The sequence below is a fragment of the Asparagus officinalis genome, chromosome 4 (genome assembly GCF_001876935.1).
Source record: "Asparagus officinalis chromosome 4, Aspof.V1, whole genome shotgun sequence".
Lineage (NCBI taxonomy): Eukaryota > Viridiplantae > Streptophyta > Magnoliopsida > Asparagales > Asparagaceae > Asparagus > Asparagus officinalis.
In genome coordinates this window covers 46,069,882-46,075,881 of record NC_033797.1, presented here as the reverse complement: position 1 = coordinate 46,075,881, position 6,000 = coordinate 46,069,882, and positions in this window count along the sequence as shown.

Below are 6,000 nucleotides of genomic sequence, written 5' to 3'. Positions count from 1 at the left end.
TCTATATGATGAATAAAAGTTCAAAATCACTGAAGTTATATTGAAATTAGTCCATCAAATAATTAAAATTGCTATTAGGTCCCTTTATCCTTATAAGTTGTTTCAAATCAATCCCTACTCTTGCTACATGTACTCTTTCCTGGAAATATTGATTTGAAAAATGGCTTAAACAAGAAGGGGACCTAATGTCAAATAAAGGACTAATTATAAAATAACTTGATAAATATATACAACGCCTACTAGGTAAAGTTGTGATTCTAGACTTTGTAAAGTCTAAAAAGAATCTTATTGACCTTTTGACTAAGGGACTATTCAAGAGTGTGGTTCTGGATTCATCGAGGGAGATGAGGTTAAGCCCATAGATGAGGTCACTGGCAGCGACAACCCAACCCTTATTTGGAGACGTAGTCCCAATGTTGGTTCAATGTGGTAAAAACAAGCTGGACTAGCGACATTCGTGTGGAGCATCGATCAAGATATATTCATATATCACTATGTAGCTTGTGCTATTACTCATTCTCTATGATGACGATGCTCTTATAATACATCTGGCTAGGCTGAGTTTTACTCTTAATAAGTCCAATGTGTGTATTATGGGGGGTATTAAATAAACAGCTGTAGTACCCTTTAAGGACTTACCTACGTGAGAAAAACCGTGATGGCCGTGGTTGGGGGGGGTGGGCTAACCCCTAGAAACTCTCATGAGTCGGTTATTGTGAGCATGACCTTTAACGTTCAATCCGTTTTGCTCAATAGATGAAGACATATTGTGTGTGTTTTTATCAATACCTGATTCAAGGAGCCTAATTCAAGGCCTAGTCCATTATGTCCCTCAGGTGGCGATAAACTCACTAAGGAAAGGTTCAAAGCCAGAAGCTCCCTCTCCCGAATTCACGATACGAAAGGTTGTCCAACCTATATTTGTTTTATTATTTCTTGATTTATTTATTGGTTTTGAGTTTTCAGTCAATATTGCCTTTTGGGGGGACTGTTAGATATTTTGTTAAGAAAAGACAATTTTGCCTTCATGAATAGTAATAATTTTTTGTAATTAAAATATGTTTTAATTAGCAATTAAAAATATGTGTAACGGCTATATAATTATGGGGAACGTTACAAAATTTATGACGAACGTTACCGTATTAATTACGGATTTTGTAACGTCTCTTTCCAACACCATATATATATAGTCGTATGTTGAGCTCCGTTTTGATAAGGAAAACAACAAGTCTCTTCTCTCCTCTTCATAATATTTCTTCATAGTATTGGTTTTATTTCTGGACAACTTTTTTCATCTGAGTAGAAGCTCTGTACTCTCGCCCGAGTATAGAGGCCAGCCGATTCCGGAGGTTTTTACCACTAGGAGAGAGGGGATCATCTGCGCCAGAGCAATAGGCGGGTCCTTAATCTTCTAGGGCAGTGATTACATGACTGCTCCTAATCAGGCCAGATTTAATTATTTATTTTTATTCGGATTTATTTTACATGCTAATTTAAGTTTATTTGATTTTTTCCAACAATCACGATTAGGAGTTTGACTTCTATTCTAATTAGGAAGTTAGACTAGAGATAGGGTTTTGGTTTTCATATATATTTTTTATTGTTGGTGAAAAAACTAATGAGAAGAGAGAGTGTCAATATTCTTATAATCTAGGATTAGCAGAGGGTAGAGCCTGATTCAAAAATATTGTGCGAGAGACGAGAGTTTTGTAATCTTTATCTGTGCAAAAGATTACAATATTGGGAGAGGATTTCGCATTCTTTGTCCGTTCAAAAGATTGTAACGAGTGAGTTTTGGAGAGAATATGAGAATTGATTATGTATGTGAGGTTATAGTTCTTTCTGATACATAGTGGATTCTCATGTTGTTGCCCCGTGGATGTAGGTCGAAGTTGGTTGACCAAACCACATAAATTTTAGAGTTATTTCTTCTTGATTGCGGTTGTTTTCTGATACATAAATGTAGGATGAAAATTATTTTCTTTTTGGAGGGAGAAGCTACTAGTATCTGTTGGAAATTGAGGTTAAATCTGGAATTGAACAGTGAATGGTGATGTGCTGTTATTTTAAAATTTTCAATTAACTGCTGTGCGTTTATGAAACGCTGTGCTTAAAGTAATATTTGGCCTACTCCGGTGCAAGGATCCCAATGTCAAACTACTTTCAGGAACAACAGTACAGTACTCTGGTGTGCACCAACCCAGTACTGTCAAGATCTCCTCGATCTGTAAGACCTTTCGGTGTGCACCAACCCAGTACTGTCAAGATCTCCTCGATCTGTAAGACCTTTCGGTCAAGGCAAAAGATCTCCTTGATCTCAGAACCTTTCGGTTAAGATCTCCTCGATCTGTAAGACCTTTCGGTCAAGGCAAAAGATCTCCTTGATCTCAGAACCTTTCGGTTCAAAACCTTTTGGTTTTAGGGTTCCTACTGTCACAGTTCTTCAGCAGAAGCACAACAACAGCAACAACAACATCGATCCGACGTTCGTTTTCCAAGCTCGCGTGTGTATACCGACGTTCGTATTCTATACTAACGTTCATATTCCACGCTCGCGAGAGAGTTTCCAGCTGCAACCAAGAGCTGCCCAAGGGCGCTATGTATAGGCCTCTAAGGCCAGCTTAAGAGTCACTAGAAATTAATATGATCGTTATAATTCTTAATGATAATTAATATTGTAACATCAATGTATTAAATTACTCTTAATGCTGTTATAACTGCTGCATGCAGTAACTGCTGAATACGAGGTAATCAATAGACGCGTTGCTACGAAACGCGAGGGTTACGTCCACAAATCAGACGAACCTCGTTTGACAAACGAACATCGTCAAACAGGCGAACCTCGTATGACAGACGAACCTCGTCGAACGAGCGAATATAGTCAAATAGGCGAACCTCGTATGACATACAAACCTCGTCGATCGATTAAACCTCGTCAAATAGGCGAACCTCGTATGATAGGCGAACCTCGTCAAACGAACGAACATCGTCAAACAGGCGAACCTCGTATGACATATGAACCTCGTCGAACGAGCAAACCTTGTCAAACTACGAGAACGCTAGGGTCACCCTCGTGCGAATACGTAGCTCGTCCGCATGTTACGAAGCAACCTACGAGGCGACTTTCGTGGCGCTAAACAGCGCCACCTCGCTCCGATACCTCCGTGCGAAGTACAAAGTACGCCTAACAAAGCGTCATTTAGCGCCTCAGCCCGATTAGCCCCAATCTCCGACCCATTGGCCCACAGCCCATGACCCACGACCCACTAGAACTTATGAGGGATTAATTCAAATAAAATACTTCTCGGCTTGTCGTTGGTAAGCCTCGAACAAGGAACCTTTTGAAACACCAAAACATAAACTTTCCACTAGGCTACTAAGAATTTATGAAAAGTACTTATAGTTAATATATATATATATATATAGTTTAAAAACCCATTTTGGAAAGCAGTTTTGACCAAAAAATCCAACAATGCCCCACAAGTTTTTTAACTAGTGTCGTGTTATGGTACCGTCGTTTCAATCGTTGTGCATAAGGTAGATGTCGTAAGGACTTGAATCCCCCTTAGACCAACTGAATAAAAGATAGATGCATGGTATCGCAAAGACTTGAATCAGCACATGTCTAAAATCCAACGATCACACAAGATTAAACTCATATGTGATAGTTTTCACTTTGAACCACACTTGCCTTTGCCTTTGTACATTTATGGCCCTGTGCTAGTCCTGGTTTCTGCTAGGGTTCTAGGTATCTTTCCATAAGACACCATTGGAGATTACCAAATCTCCATCCAGGCATAGGTGAGTTCTTTAGGTATGTTTTCTATCAAACATCCCGTATCCGAAATGCTTTGAACTCATTAAGGCTTAAGAGCCATCCTCTCTCATGATAGGATTCTAGGTGAGTCCTTTAGGCGTGTTTCCTATCTAACATCCCGCATCCGAAATTCTTTGGACCCATTAAGGCTTAACAGCCAGCCCCTTTACATGATAGGATTATCGGTGAGTCATTTAGGCATGTTACCTATCTAACATCCCGCATTCGAAATGCTTTGGACCCATTAAGGCTTAAGAGCCAACCTCTTTACATGATAGGATTTTACTTGTAAATCTTACTTGTCTTTTAAACCAATCATCTTATCATTAGTAGCGTAAGCTTTGAACTAATAACTTGACGAAATGGTAAGTATTTGTAAGACTCACCAAACTTTGTAAATCTTACTTGACTTTTAAACCAGTTATCTTTATTATTAGTAGCATAAGCTTTGAACTAATAATTGGATGAACATGATAAGTATTTATAAGACTCACAAAACTTTAAGACCCATTGCAGCAGACATCCTTTCGACTATGTCCTTTTTCAGACCTTTAGTCAAAAAATCAGCCACATTCTCTGAAGATCGAACGTCAATCACCGAGATGACTCCTTAGCAAATGAGTTCTCTCAAAATCAGCCACATTCTCTGAAGATCGAACGTCAATCACCGAGATGACTCCTTAGCAAATGAGTTCTCTCAAATAGCCATGCTTTAGACGAATGGTCAACGTCAATCACCGAGATGACTCCTTAGCAAATGAGTTCTCTCAAATAGCCATGCTTTAGACGAATGGTCTGCTTCTTTCTATTGAACAACGAGTTTGCTGTCACAGCACTCGTTGCCTGATTATCACAATAGATTGTAATTGCGCTTTGTAATTCTGTCAATGGAAGGTCTCGGAGAATACAACTAAGTCACTCAGCTTCATCTCCTATAGCACAGAGTGCGAAGAACTCAGATTCCATCGATGACTGTACAATCATAATTTGCTTCTTTGATTTCCATGAGACGGCAGCTCCGCCCATGGTGAAGACAAAACCTCCAGTAGATCTGCACTCATCTGGTTCTGAGTACCAACTCGCATCTGAATAGCCTTCGATTACAGTCGGATATCCAGTGTAGAATAAGCCCAGACCTGTAGTTCATTTCAAGTATCTCAACAATCTCTAGACAACATCTCAGTGAAGCTTTCCAGGATTACTTGTGAACCTACTAAACATTCCTACAGCAAATGCTATATCTGGTCTTGTGTAGCTCATCACGTACATAAGACTTCTAATTATCTTTGAGTACCTTAGCTACTCTACTGGTCTTCCAGTGTTCGGTCGAAACTTCTTGTTGTAATCATATGGCACTGATAGTTCCGGCAGGTCGTAGTAGCCATACTTCCTTAGCATGCTCTCGACATAATGAGATTGAAACAATCCAATACCCTCTTCAGAGTATATGATTTTGATTCCGAGAATCATGTCCGAATTTCCAAGATCCTTCATGCTGAACTGAGCTGATAGAAATTTCTTGGTAGATGTTACTATCTCCAAATCACTCCCGACAATGAGCATATCATCCACATAGAGGCAGATAATCATCGTCTTCCCTTCAGTGACCTTGATGTATAGGCACTTGTCAGACTCACTGACTTGATACCCATTGTTACGAACAACCCCATCGAACTTCTCATGCTAGAGTTTCGGTACCTGCTTAAGCCCATATAGAGACTTAATAAGTTTACAAACTTTACCAGTTGGAGCATCAAGTTCTTCTGGTTTCTCCATGTAGATCTTTTCTGTGAGATCTCCATTGAGAAAGACAGTCTTCACATCCATCTGATGTATGACGAACCTTTTTATCGCCGCCCATGCGATAAGCACTCTGATGGTAGTGATCCTGCAAACTGATGCATATATGTCAAAGAAATATATTCCTTCTCTCTGAGAGAATACTTTCACCACTAGTCTTGCTTTGTACTTCTCAATAGTACCATCAGGATGAAGCTTCTTTTTTAAAATCCACTTGCAACTGATAGGCCTAGCACCTTCAGGTACATCCACCAGCTCCCACGTGTGATTTTGGATTAATGAATCCTCCACCAGCTTTCGCTCAAGCTCCGCTATTTCGACGTCAACAGAGGCTAACGACGAGTCAATTTCACGTAAGTGAGCCGATCTTTCCGAAAGAACTG